Source organism: Callospermophilus lateralis, chromosome 6, assembly GCF_048772815.1.
Source record: "Callospermophilus lateralis isolate mCalLat2 chromosome 6, mCalLat2.hap1, whole genome shotgun sequence".
Classification (NCBI taxonomy): domain Eukaryota; kingdom Metazoa; phylum Chordata; class Mammalia; order Rodentia; family Sciuridae; genus Callospermophilus; species Callospermophilus lateralis.
In genome coordinates, this window is record NC_135310.1 from 8,216,610 (window position 1) to 8,231,800 (window position 15,191).

General features: G+C 36.6%; 1 long non-coding RNA gene across 4 annotated transcripts in view; it reads right to left on the reverse strand.

Moving 5' to 3' along the window:
* The window catches only part of LOC143401042 (uncharacterized), a 125,322-nt gene extending 119,510 nt beyond the window's left edge, over nt 1–5,812 (reverse strand). For all 4 annotated transcript variants that reach the window (XR_013155502.1, XR_013155501.1, XR_013155500.1 and 1 more), the window contains exons 1-2: nt 5,712–5,812; nt 4,777–4,852 (exon numbers count right to left, since the gene is read on the reverse strand). This is a non-coding gene — a long non-coding RNA (uncharacterized LOC143401042). The remainder of the gene's footprint in view (nt 1–4,776; nt 4,853–5,711) is intronic.
* Between the last annotated feature and the right edge of the window lie 9,379 nt (nt 5,813–15,191).

A 15,191-nucleotide genomic window follows, 5' to 3' on the forward strand; every position in this document is an offset into this window, starting at 1 on the left:
AGCATGAAGAGAGAGCCTGCTGAATGGGAAATCTCTGCCAGCTGCTCCTCTAATAGGGGATTAATAATCTGAATATATGAAGAACTCAAAAAAAAAAAAAAAACACCAAAAAACAATCAATTAACAAATGGCCAAAAGAACTAAACAGGTACTTTACAAAATAAGAAATACAAATGGCTAACAAATATATGAAAAAGATGTTCAACATCTCTAGAAATCAGAAAAATACAAATCAAAACTTCATTGAGATTTCATCTCACTCCAGTCAGAATGCCATCATAAATACAAATAATAATAAATGCTGGTGAAAATGTGGGGAAAAGGTACACTTATGCACTGTTGGTGGGACTTCAAATAACTACAACTACTCCGGAAAGAAGTATGGAGATTTTCAAAGAACTAGCAATGGAACCACCACAAGACCCAGCTATCTTACTCCTTAATATTTCTAAAGAACTGAAATCAGTATACTCTAGTGTTTCAAGCCAAACTTCAATATTTGTAACAGTGCAGTTCACAGTAGTCAAGTTATGAAACCGGCCCAGGTGCCTGTCTGCAGATGAATGGATGAAGAAAATGTGGCATCTATATACAATGAAGTCCTATTTAGCCATAAAAAATAATGAAACTGTAGCATTCTCTGGTAAATAGATAAAACTGGAGAACAACACACTAAGTGAAATAAACCAGACTCAAAAAGTCAAGGGTTGAATGTTTTCTCTCATATGGGGAAGTTAAAATAAGGGGAAAAAAGTGGATATGAAGAATACAATAAAAATAGAAGGGAGATCAGTGGAGTAGAGTAAGGGGATAGTGGGACAAAGAAAAGAGGGGTAAGCACTGGGGACTTAAATGAAGCAAATTATATTCCATGCATGTATAATTATAAAAATGAACCACAATAGTATGTATAACTATAATGTACTTATAAAAATATATAAAGAATGTGATGTTTTCATGTATCACTTTATAGAAAACTAATAATATTCACTGAAAGTGCAAATGTGGAAAGTAGCACTTACTAATTGATGGTGGGATGACAAACTGATACAAGTTCTTTGGAGGAAAATTTGGCATAATTAATAAAAAGTATGAAAGCATAGACTCTTTGATCTAACAATAATATCTCTAGGAAGCCATACTATTTATACAGAAAGTTCTGTTTATAAAAACATTCATTGTAGCATTATTTTCAGTAGCAAAAAAACTTAAAGCTATTAATAGGAAGAGCATAGATTAGTGTTTGCCTGTATTTTGAAATTCTATACCACAATTAAAATGAGATTGGTCCACATAGAAGAATTGAATAAGTAATATAAAAATGTCCATAATATCACATGAAACAAATAAGTATTGGTATGTGAGGACCCAACATGGCGGCCGGCAAGGAGGCAGCACTTTCAATGCCTCCGCAGTAACGGGATCAGAGAAACCCATTCATACACCTACATGTGACCTGCTGAGAAACTTCTGGCAAAATTTCGCTGAAAGGAGACCTGCCGGGAATTACATTAAATAAATTAATAGGAGTAAACAGTAACTCAGCAGTCAAACAGAACAAGAAGCAACATGAGCAGCATGAAAAAGCAAGGAAGAAAAGGAGTACAAACAATGCAGGACAGCCTAAATATTCAGGAGGATATAGAGTCATCAGAAAAAAATGGTCATATAAAGAACTCAAGGAATACCCTAGACAGATGGAATGGAACCTTAACGAGGATACGAGACAGCAAATTCAAGCAGCAAAAGAACACATTGAGAATGAATTACATAAACAGATAAAAGAAGAAGTTAAGCATCTTTATCAGAAGATAGAGATTATAAAAAAGAATCAAACAATAATCTTAGAAATGAAGGAAATTATAAACCAAATTAAAAACTCAAATGAGAGTATCACTAATAGAGTGAAGCAAGTAGAAGCCAGAACATCAGATAATGAAGACAAAATATATCATCTTGAAAAGAGTCTAGCCAACTCAGATAGGCTGGTTAAAAATCACGAGAGAAACATCCAAGAGATATGGGATAACATAAAAAAACCAAATTTAAGAGTCATTGGGATAGAGGAAGGAATAGAAATTCAAACCAAGGGAATGAGTAACCTGCTACATGAAATAATTACAGAAAACTTTCCAGAAATAAAAAAGGAAACAGATATACAAATTGTAGATGCATACAGGACACCGACCATACAAAATCACAGTAGACCAATGCCAAGACACATTGTTATGAAGATATCCAATATACAGAACAAAGAGAAAATATTGAAAGCTACAAGAGAAAGGAGGCAGATTACATTCAGGGGTAAACCAATAAGGTTAAGAACGGATTCTTCATCACAGACGCTGAAAGCGAGAAGATCCTGGAACAACGTATTTCAAACACTGAAAGACAATGGTTGCCAACAAAGAATTCTGTATCCAGCAAAATTAAGCTTCAGGTATGACAACGAAAGAAAAATCTTTCATGATAAACAAAAGCTAAAAGAATCTGCAGCCAAAAAACCAGCATTGCAAAGCATCTTGAGCAAAACACTACACGAGAAAGAAATGAAAAACAATAACCAAAGCCAACATTGGGAAGTACCTCAGTAAAGACAGACGGAGAGGGGAAAGCTAATCATGGAGAAACAAACTAAATTAAAAAAAAAAAAAAAGAGAGAGAGAGATAAATAATCAAACATGGCTGGAAGTACAAACCATATATCGGTTTAAACTCTCCAATAAAGTGACGTAGGCTGGTAACATGGATTAAAAAAACAAATCCAACAATATGCTGCCTCCAGGAGACACATCTGACTGGAAAAGACATACACAGGCTGAAGGTGAAAGGCTGGGAAAAAAATATACCACGCACACGGTCCTCGCAAGCAAGCAGGGGTGGCCATCCTCATATAGAATAAAATCGACTTCAAGACTAAGTTAATCCAAAGGGATAAGGAAGGACATTATATACTGTTAAAAGGAACCATTCACCAACAAGATGTAACAATTATCAATATTTATGCACCAAATAATGGTGCTGTGAGGTTCATAAAACAAATTCTCCTCAAGTTCAAGAATCAAATAGACCACAACACAATAATTATGGGTGACTTCAACACACCTCTCTCACCATTGGACAGATCCTCCAAACAAAAGTTGAATAAAGAAACTATAGATCTCAATATCACAATCAATAACCTAAACTTAACTGACATATATAGAATATATCAACCATCATCAAGTGGATATACTTTTTTCTCAGCAGCACATGGATCCTTCTCAAAAAGAGACCATATATTATGCCATAGGGCAACCCTCAGTAAATATAAAGGGGTGGAGATAATACCATGCACTTTATCTGATCATAATGGAATGAAACTGGAAATCAATGATAAAAGAAGGAAGGGAAAATCCTATATCACATGGAAAATGAACAATATGTTACTGAATGATCAAGGGGTTACAGAAGACATAAAGGAGGAAATCAAAAAATTCTTAGAGATAAATGAAAATATAGACACAACTTATCGGAATCTATGGGACACAATGAAAGCAGTTTTAAGAGGGAAATTCATCACCTGGAGGTCATTAGGCAAATCCACTCACCAATACACATATATTTAAATATAAATTTGATGAAAAAATATTAGTGTTCATGAAAAACTGAAATTCAATGTAACTATTATACTAATAATTCTTGTTTAAAAAAAAAAACCCTACAGATGAAGGTGTATTTTAAGTTCACATTTAATCAAAATTGTGTTTTCTGAAAAATATTAAAGTACATATTAAAATACATGTCTTCTTTTATATCAGATATTCTTAAAAGGGGTATGCATTAGAGACCCCAATAAAAATGTTTAAAACACATATTTAAACTAAACACTTAGATTTGAATTCTCCTATATTCAACCTTCATTTGCACACTGATTAAAAAAAAAAAAAGAAGAATCTATTTTGACTACAGACCAAAGGCTGCAATTATTATTTATTTCTGCTCTAAGTTTGCTCCACTAGACCCAGATCCTGTCAGTCACAGACCTATTTTTAGTTCAAGGGCCTTCCAAGTAGGAACAAGCTGAAGCTCTCCCCCATCTTCCCATTAAAAAATCTGCAGCTTAGAGTCCATTTACTCATAAGTAAAAAATAGCTGCCTTAATTATTTTTATATTTCATCTCTTATTAACAAATGAAAGTTGATATGCAAACATTAAATCAGAAGAACACATTTTAGGTTCAATATAAAATCTAAGAGTCATTTTACAGCATTATGTTAATGATTTTATTTTATTATGGTAATCATTATATTACGATTTTATGCAGAAACTAATAATGGCATCCACTGAAAAATCCTTTTGAATTCTTAATTGGGTCAAATTATTTAAAAATTAACTATGAATATTATAGTAAAAAGTAAGGGGAAATCTCCCACAAAACACAGTAAGACTGTTTTATAATAATAATAATAAAAAGAGCTAAGAAATTAGCTAGTGTATTAATTAAGCTCCCAAGAATAAAGTATCTCAAAATTGTTATGCCAGGTAAAAGCTAATGAGATATTATATGAGAGTATAGAACAACCATCATTATCTATGAGAAATATTTCTGCTGTTGTTAAAAAGGATATATAACACTTGGCTTAATTTGGTTGTCTTCAAAATTTTACTTTTGTGTACTTAATACATAAAAAACTAAGATCAATTACTAACTACTCAACAGAGGTTTTTTTGTGTTACACACATTACTCATTAAACAAATGCAAATGATAGTCACAAGGAAAAGAGCTTCTTACCTTTCAAATAACTTGTTGCTGCTTTGCATGCTTTGCTCTTAATTCAGACACCTCCTTCCAAAGGGACTCATTCTCACTATTATAATTTAAAAAAATAAATAAATAAATAAAAAAGATTTAGTCAGAAAACCAAACCCCAGTATCTTTAATTAAGAATACTAGAGAATTAAAAAACACAAACCTAGAGAACTTAACTGTGTTTGTTTTCAGTATGATAAGTATTTTTATGAGACCAGAAAGCTGGTTCAATAATACAGGAATGACAACTATCAACACAACTCCAGAATCACTCCTTCTTAAATGTATTATCTGCTATTCATGGCAAAATAAAAAATAAATAAATAAATAAATAAAAAACCTTAAAACACACTTCTATATCCATATACATTACACAAATGGCCCGATTCCAAAGAACACGTTGCCATTTTCTATTTAATGTTTGAAAAAGCCATTGATAAGCCACAGCCTGCGTTTGAACGTCTACCTACTCCCCCGACAGCTCTCCTCATAAAGACCCCAGATGCAACGCGGGGTGTGTGCGGGGTCAGGTCCTAGGGTTCAGCTTGCCCCAGCCAACCCCGCGCCCAGAGCCCGGCGGGGATCTCCGGTTCCCATCCCTCCCCGAGCCCATGGAGGACGAGTGGGCAATAACGTGGCCCCCGCGCCCTAGGTACCTCCTCTGCCTAGGCTGCGCGGGGCCGGTTCCGAACGCGACCCGGCGGGACCGTTACGGGCCGCCCCTCCCCCACCGCGGCCCGCGCTGAGCGCACAGTGCGGCTGGGCCCAGGCCCCTCGTGAGCGACACCAGGCTCCTCCAGAGGCGGCGCCAAGGCCACGCGGTGCCTCACAGCCGCCGAGCGCCGCAGGCCACTAGAGACAACCCCGGGGGAGGGAGCGGGGGAGGCGGTTCAGAGGCCGCGGTGCCCCGACCATACCTGGCTCCAGGTGATGAACTCCTGGCTGTGGGCTTCCTCCACAGCTGGCTGAGGAAAGCCGCACGTTCCAGCTCTGCCTCCATGTTAACCGGAGGCAGAACGCAGCGCGGTGCCGGGGCAGGCGGTGCGGGTCGGAGGCGGTGCCGGTCGGAGGCGGTGCCGGGCGCAGGCGGTGCAGGTCGGAGGCGGTGCCGGTTGGAGGCGGTGCCGGGCGCAGGCGGTGCGGGTCGGAGGCGTTGCGGGTCGGAGGCGGTGCCGGTCGGAGGCGGTACCGGTGCAGGCGGTGGCGGTTGGAGGCGGTGCCGGTGCAGGCGGTGCCGGTCGGAGGCGATGCCGGTCGGAGGCGGTGCCGGTTGGAGGCGGTGCCGGGCGCAGGCGGTGCGGGTCGGAGGCGGTGCCGGTCGGAGGCGGTGCGGGTCGGAGGCAGTGCCGGTCGGAGGCGGTGCCGGTCCGAGGCGGTGCCCGGCGCAGGCGGTGCAGGCGGCGGTTGCTCCCGAGACCGCCCTCCACGCAGGCGCAGTAGCTCTCGGCCCGCCCCCCACCCAGCCCCGCGGGGCGCTCAGCTAGGCTGGCAGGCCCGGCTACCGCAAGATTACTCAGCAAATACTTAGTAGATTGTGTTTCTTTATTTTTGTATTTTATCGAATACTTTGTTTAACTAGTAATTTGCTTTTGAGGCAGCATCATACAGGCATTTGTCAAAACATTGACCATTGCAAGATATTAACCAGTTGCTAAATTTTAGATGTGATTCAACCAGAGGAACAGATATTTAAACTGAGGGTCAAAAGAACTAGGAAAAATTGTCACATAATATCCTCAAATTTACCAAGACCAGAGTAGATGGATTTACAGAGAATTCGTGACTTTCAGGACTCCTCACACATATAAATTCTCTTTAGAGTTTAAGTCAGGTATAATGACATAGATGAGGCAGCAACAAGGCAAAAAAAGTACAAAAGTAAACAACTAGTAGTAGGGTGGGTTTGCAGGCTTCCTTCCCCGTACTTCCCCATCCCCATCAATGGCACCCAGGGTGGCCAACCCCACTCCTTTTCAGGCTTATAACTATGCATTGTGCAATCTTCAGGGATTCTGAGATCTTTATGCAATGTTAGTGCTGCCAGAATATGCTCTCTTGGGTTGGTCTTAAGCCATGAGGGATATAGATTCATATTCCTGTTTAAATATGAACATTCTTCTCATTTCACCCATGGGTCCCTTCCTTGTCTTTCTTGGTGAGGTGGTATGAGGAGGGCACCATGCAGTCAACGTTACTAGACGATGTGCTGTTCTGCATATATTTTGTAAGATTCTGAAAGATTAATTTAATGTGGCCCATAAATGAAGTATTGTCCAGATTTCCTTCCTCCTCTGTATAAGACAATATTTGTTAATCATCATTATTCTTTGAGAAGAAAAATCAGCAGCTGGATGAAAATATCCATGGGCAGTATGAGGGATATTTCGGAATCATCAGTAATGATGTAACCAGCATTCAGCAAATGGTATTAGGGAGCTGCATAGGTAAGATGTGCATTGTTTCAACACAAACAGGTTCTGATGAGCCATGACATTGGATAATAACAGTCTCACAGTAGGAGATAGTGAAATTAGCACAGTTGAGAACAAAGAACATAAGAGGATGGTTCATAGCTCTGAACAGTAAGAGGTGACATCTGGACAATGTGAGACTTCACATGACTAGATAATAAACACACAAATACTTCTTTTCTACCCATTATTATAATCTTCATCAATACCTTGCTAATTTTACAGTGACCTATTAGATCTGCAATTAATTAATTAATTAATTTGATGCTGAAGACTGAGCCCAGGAGCGCTTGACAACTAAACCACATCCCCAGCCCTCTATAATTTATTTGAAGTCAAATTATTTAGATAGGAATTCTACAAAAATATTTTCCAAGGTCTCAAAAAGCTCACAGGGGTTTACAATTATGTAAGTACTTCCAGTTGCAATTTCAGACTTTTTTCCCCCTAAAGTTTTGATATAATTAATTTTAATACTTAGGAGAGAATAATGAATCAAACAAAATGGGAAAGATAAACTTTGCTGGGCTTCCCTATAGCATGTTTTAATCAGTGCTGAACGTTGGAATTAGGAGTTGGAACTTGAAATTAAGATATAATTGGGTGAGGCCTTAATTCTGCTATGTTTGTGTAATCCTCAGCAAGTCTCTAACTGCAACAAGTCTGTTCCATTTTCCTCATAAAGTTGTTTATGAAGATGGAATAAAAGAATTTTATAAGCAACTAACAGTGTTTTTCAATATTTTCATAAACCATTAAATGGAGAAGACAATGCACCAAAATTGTATGCTAAAGATACTGTCATAATTAATTTATAATTTTTTGTTATTTGAAAAAAATTTTTTTGAGTTGTAGATGGACACAATGCCTTTATTTTATTTGTTTATTTTTATGTGGTGCTGAGGATTGAACCCAGTGCCTCACACATGCTAGGCAAGTGCTCTACCACTGAGCCACAACCCCAGCCCTTTTTTTGTTATTTTTTACCATAAAGATAGATAGTAAAATTTTTATTTGTGCTCTTAAAAATAAAAAAAATCTACTAATATTCAGTAAATCCGTAATTGTTATTATAATTAATCTTGTACTCAGAATCATCACGGGGGTTGACACATAGGTACAATCTGATGTTCTTGTACTTCAGGTAGTGAGTGTAAGAATGAGTCAGTGGCAAAGTAGAAGGAGTCTTTTCACCATCTCTTACTCCAAAAACTTGTAGCTAATTTGAAGGAAAGCAACACTAACTGAATCCCATGCTTCTTTTCATTTAATTCAGATTGCTTGTAATGGATGATACCTTTTTTGAGAGGCTAGGGTTGACCAACACTTTAAGTCCCTTTATATTTCTGGGATTCCACACATAATTGCAGTAGGCCCTCCATATCTTACAGTAGGCCTTTCACATCTGTGGATTCAATCAACTACACATAGAAAATATTCGGAAAAAGGAAAATTGTATCTATACCAAATATATAATGACATTCTTCCTTGTTATTATTTCCCATACAACACAGAATAACAGCTACTTTGATAGCATTTTCATTGCATTAAGTACTATGAATAATCTAAAGATGATTTAAATGTCCAGGAGGATGTGCATAGGTTATATGCAAATATTATGCCATGTTATATAAGGGCCTTGAGCATCTACAAATTTTGGGTTCCACAGGGGGCATGAAGGTGGGATTGTGTGTATAGAGGTGTCCTGGAAGCCAACTCTGTGGATAACAAGGGGATAACTATAGTGTTGGTGACAGATAGAATCTGTCTTGTATAATAGATATTCTCATACTTGATATTTGTATCCCCAGAGATATATGATGTGAGCACATAACCTTTATTCTACAACCTAGACAAATACAGAACCTCTTCTAACTTTTTTCATGTTTCATATTAATTATTCAGAATATTGCATTTCATTGTGGCATATTCATAATGCTTATAACATAGTTTGCTCAGATTAATTTCCTACTACCACCTTTTACTCTCTCTTATACCTCCCCTTTCTCTACAGTTAGTTTCCCTTTTACATTCATGATGTCCCCCTTCACCTCTTCCTTTAAATTTCTCATATGGGAGAAAATATATAATACTTTTGAATCTGACATTTTGCTTAGCACGATGGTCTTCATATCCATCCATTTTCTTGTAAATGGCAGGATTTAATTCTTCTTTACAGTTGAATTAAACACCATTATGTATATATACATCATATTTTCTTTATATATTCATTTCTTCACAGATATCTAGACTAATTTCATATCATGGTTATTCTGAATTGTACCACTATAAACATAGGTATGCATGTATCTGTAAAGTATGCTAACTTTGATTCTTTTGTGTAAATGTCTGGATTGGTATAACTGGATCACCTGGTAATTTTATTTTTAGTTTTTTGAGGAACCTCCATACTTGTTCTAATTTGTATTCCTACCAACTATGTTTAAGAGTTCATTTCCCCCCCTATCCTTGTCAACATTAATTATTATTTGTGTTTTTGATGACTGCCAGTCTGGTTGGAATGATAACCTCTTTTGACTTTGAATAAAAAGTTACTGATTCAAAGGAGTAAGATTTGGAGAAAATCCATTTTGGAGATGAATAGTGTCAGCAGAAGTGGCAGTAATACTGTTTCTAGCAGTGTTACTATGGTTTTACTACAATATTACTATAGCAGTATTACTATGGCTTTCGATGTTCAGTGCCAAAAGCTATGGCAGACCTGTCTCCAACCTTTAGTGACAGAAGCAGTGGTGACTTTTATGGACTGGTTCTGGAAGTTGGCCTTGCTTTGTTGCCCTCATTTCCTCCTGCTCTCCAATGCAAAGAATTGTGAACAACATTGTAAGTTCTCAAATAATACCCATTTTCGCAAAGTCGGTGTTGGTTTCTGTTGTTTGCAACTTCAAACCTTCTGATGATGAAAGTTCCATGCTGCTTTAACTATTGTTTTATTGTGATACTGGAACCCTTCCCTGATTTTCTTTCCATTTAGGTATCTACAGAGGCTCTTCTCATTCTGATCTCACATTTTTTTTCTGATCTCCTCTCCCACTGGAAGATGAAAACAGTGTGATATTCTTTATTGTTGAACATTTTACATTGGAAATTAGTCCTGTTGCTTCCTGGAGTCAACTTTCTAGAACAGAGGTTGTTGAATGTTGTAGAAAGAAGAGGCCACTATATCTGAATAGATTAAGCTCATTTATAAGTCTTTATCTTTATATCAACATATTTTTATATTCTTTAGCAACTTCATACTTGAGATGCAGAGATTTTGTCATTAAATTATGTGCACTTATTTTTAGGTAATTTTCACTTTGTTGCATAATGAAACTTCCATTATTTAGAAACATAAAATTTCAGAATACTTTTATTGACATCCCTTCCCCCTTCTCTGAGAGTTTAAAGATTGTGCATGTATGGGGCCCAATTCCTGATGTTTTTCATTGCAATATTTGTACTGATTCCTTCCAACCAAGATTATAACTAATTTAGAGTTTATTAAAAAGTTATTATGCTGACATTTAAACTTATTTTGGTGGTAAATGTGGCAGAACTTTCTTTAAATACCACAAGGAGAAAAATTTTAACAAAAAAAATCATTTTATAGGTTTTCAATTAGTTTTTTTTAAAAGCACCAATGGTGACACATTCTGAACACATAAAAAACCAACAAAATTTCACACTTAAAAGTCGACTCTACTTAATTAGTTTAAGTAGTAAATCTTACTCTAAAATAAAAATGAAAACCACTAATTTTGAGTACTTTTTAAACAAATTCCAGATGCTCAGTTAGTGCAATAAAGTATATTATATTGTCATACACATGCACGACTGACTCTTACATAAAATGAGTTTCCTTATAGTTTTGAAGCTTGAAAATAAAGTAGCAATTCAGAGGACAAAAGTTTCACTCAAATCTTATCTAATTTTTAAAAAGAGAAACTCATGATATTATGTAGACAATTTGAGTTAGCTCTTTATTCAGTAAAAACATGTAATATGGAGAATCTATTAGTTTTCTATTGCTTCTATAACAAATTACCACATATATTGGATTAAAACAACTCAAATATGTTATTTTACAATTCAGTAGAAGTATGAAATGAGTCTCATTGAGCTAAAATCAAGATATAAGTAGGACTGCATTCCTTTGTGTAGGCTGTGGAAGAAAACTGGGTTCTGCTTGTAGTCCCAGCAGCTCAGGAGGATGAAGAAGGAAGATTGCAGGTTCCAAGCCAGCTTAGCAATTTAGCTAGACCCTGTCTCTAAATAAAATATAAATAAGGGCTGTGGATGTGGTTCAGTGGTTAAGCACCTTTGGGTTTAATCCCCAGTATCAAAATAAATAAATAAATAAATAAATACTCGGTCCTCATGTTTTCCAGCTTTGAGAGGCTGTCCATATCCCAGAACTACTCCATTGTGTAGTCTGTGGGTAAAAATCTGGGCATCAACTTACAAGATCATCAGAAAGGCAGATTCTTGGGCTTATCACATACCCACTGATCTAGGATCTGCAGTTTAAACAGGATCCTCAGGTGAGATTCATGCACATATTAAAAGTATGTAGAAAATCAATCTCTTCCTTCCTTCCTTCTTTCCTTCCTTCTTTCTTTCTTTCTTTCTTTCTTTCAATCCAGGTGTATTTACCCACTGAGTCACATTCCTAGCCCTTTTTATTTTTATTTTGAGACAAAGTCTTGATAGGTTGCTTAGGGCTTCATTAAGTTGCAGAGGCTGACTTTGAACTTGTGATCTCCCTGCCTCAGATTCCCAAACGTATGGGATTACAGACATTCACCACCATGCTGTGATGTATTCCTTTTATGCAACCAGAGGCACTTCAATCTTGTCTTCTTCAGTCATTGGACTACCATTAAGTACTAGTAAGTAGTCTTTCATTTGAAGAATCATAAGGGAACTGAAAGGAATCTGAAAACCTCAGGTGTGACCATGCAGAAGCATCTCCTTTCAGCCATTTCTGTTCTCACTGTGAGCCTGTCTTCATTTTTAGCATTAGTAAGTGCCTAGTTCCATAGGAAGAATCATTATTTTCTTGCTAATTGGGAGAAAGGGGAAGGATGGGGGATGAAAAGTGACAGAAATCTGTGAATCAATGGCTTAATTTCCAGAAGATAAAAAGAAGGAACTTGGAAACAATAGACCTGAAAACATAATCTCAATACCTAGAAAAATTATAGAGTGAAGTAATAAAACATTTGTGAGTATTTAGAAGAACTTTGGAGAACTTGACATCACAATATGAGTTTACTGAGAACAAGACGTAAGAAATCTTATATTCATTCATAATGGAATCTTTAACGTGGTAAATCAGAAAAATATGCTCACAGTGTATCCTGAGTAAAGCTCTTGGTATGCTTGGTGAAGCCCTTGATATGATTTGTGAAGCAACTGATACTATGTTGGGTGAGTGACAGCAGTGATGTGTTCTGATCTGGTAATAACCATTGTGCCCACCATGACTTAAGGAGAGCAGAGAGGTGTCTGTCCCAAATGTCCTATTTGCAAAGGCCATTCAAGAAAAAAAAAATAGAACTTTTTTTCTCATCCTCATACAAGTTGAAAGGGAAAACAAGCAGACTATATAGTTTGGAAAAGGAGAATAAAAATTTCCCATTAAAAAAGGAACATTGTGATTAAAGTCAGTGAACTTCACAGTTTGGGAGTAAATTTCTCTGCATAGCAATGGATAGAGGTAGTGATCAGCTTGCAGAAATACATATGCAGAAGTACTAATCATAAACCCTCATGAGTTAATAGGGCAATGCAGCTGTAGGAGGGAAGGAAGGAAGCCTTCTTTGATTTTAAATTCCCAAGGCCTAGCTAAAGCTTAGCATTTAGTAGGTACTTGGTGAATCATTTTTTTATACTGTGCATTGAACCCAGGGGTTTTATAACTATGGAGCTATACCACAGCCCTTTTAATTTTGAGATTGAGTCTTGTTAAGTTGCTTTGGGCTTCACTAAGTTGATGAGGTTGCCCTCAAACTTGTGATCCTCCTACCTCAGCCTCCTGAGTTTCTGAGATTACCGGCATGCACCACCATGCCCAGTGATAAATATTTGCTAAATGAACAATCCTTGAATTATACAAGCGTTAGAATTGTGTTTGGTTGCAGTAATAGAAATTTAAAGTCTATGGTATATAAAATGGCTAACATCCAAAATATTACATCTGCTTCTGAGTACCATATTTTTAGTGTTACACTGACAAAATGCTATGCTGTAGGAAAACTTGGAAACCTCTTTGGAGGAAAAAAACTGAAAATTATCTTCTGGGAAATGTTTTAGTGAAGTAAAAAAGTAAAAGGGGATATTTTAATTTTTTGCAGTGCTGGAGATGGTATTCAGGGCCTAGCACATGTTAAGCAAATGCTTTACCACTGAACTGTATCCCCATCCCCTAAGGGGATATTTTAAACAGGCATTAAAAATCCTTAAGTAAATCTAAGGATGGGCTTGTTGTTCTAATAGACACAGAGCAAATGTAGGAAAGCTACAAAGTAGTAAATTGAATTCTAACATAATTTTCTAACCAGTAGAGCTGGCTAATGATGGAATAGGCCTCCCTTGGTGGTGATGCATTTTCTATTTTTGGAGGCTAAATGATCATTGGTTACAGAGATGCTAGAGATAGGAATCTTCATGGCAGGATTTCTTAAAGAAAATTATGATTCTTAAGCATGTTCCTTCATGGGATTCAGATTTTTGGGTTTTTTTTATCCTACTATATTATTCAGGAAACATTTATTGACTTTTCATTTGTTAACTTGTAGAATTAATATCTTCACTTTACTTCTGTCATTTGAATGAGACAAAGCGAGAGATGATGGTGGGAGCAGGGCATAGAAATTATAAGAAACAGGACTCTCTAAGACATTTAGAATATTTACATTTCTAGGTAAACTTCTACTTGCTAGATTTCTTTGCAATTCTTGTATTGATTTCTTTCCTACAGTGAATAAAAATTTTTTTTGATATGTTAATAAAGTAGAAATTTCTCTGAATTTCTTTTAATTCCTAAGTAACTATGGCAGATTTGTATTGTTGGAAAATGTTTTTCTCAGCTATTCACTGATTTTAGGAACATAAAAATCTTCAGATATCACCCAAAGAATGTGAGGACACAAAACTTACATTTATAAGAGAAAAATGGATATTTAAAGTTCATGGATGTGACAATCATTGCCACTAAAAGTGTTACATTGTTAAAAACAGCTTTGCTTTTCATGTGATATGATAGTGAAATGTTATCATTGAGTGATTTCCTAAGGGAGACAGATGGATATACAAAGAAAGCTTGGCAGGTATAATGGCTCATGGGCTAGGACACTCCAGGAAGGTGAATTAGATGGACCTTATAGCTTAGTGACAAAACCTCTTAAAAGGAGATGAGAAATAATTGGCTCAATATCTAGGTCAATAGTTTCGGCTGATCACACTGAGTCAAAGAGCAAATGTTTTGTGTCACAAGCAGACCACATAAAGTTCTAGAAAAGTTCTTTGTAATGAAATTGCTAAAAAAAGAGAAAGAAAAAATGCTGCAAAATTACATAGAAAAACTAAACAAAAACACTTGAATTGATATTTGTCACAAACCACCCCCTCTGCTTGTCCTGGTAAATTTGAGGACAAAGCCAGTATTCTGGCTAAACAAAAAGATTGTTTGGGGCATGACAATGTGAAATAAAAGATTTTTTGTCTAATTCTTCCCATATGCTGGACAAACTAAGTCATTGTTCAGAGTACTTTGATGAGGAAAAAAAGTTAATGAAGTAAAAACAAGAAATGAATCCAGCAAAGTCGTTATAATCTTGAATGTCCCACTGTCATATGATGCTATTAGTTGTTATTAACATTGCCATTTCTCTAGGGTAGGACCTACAAATTTTGTCTATG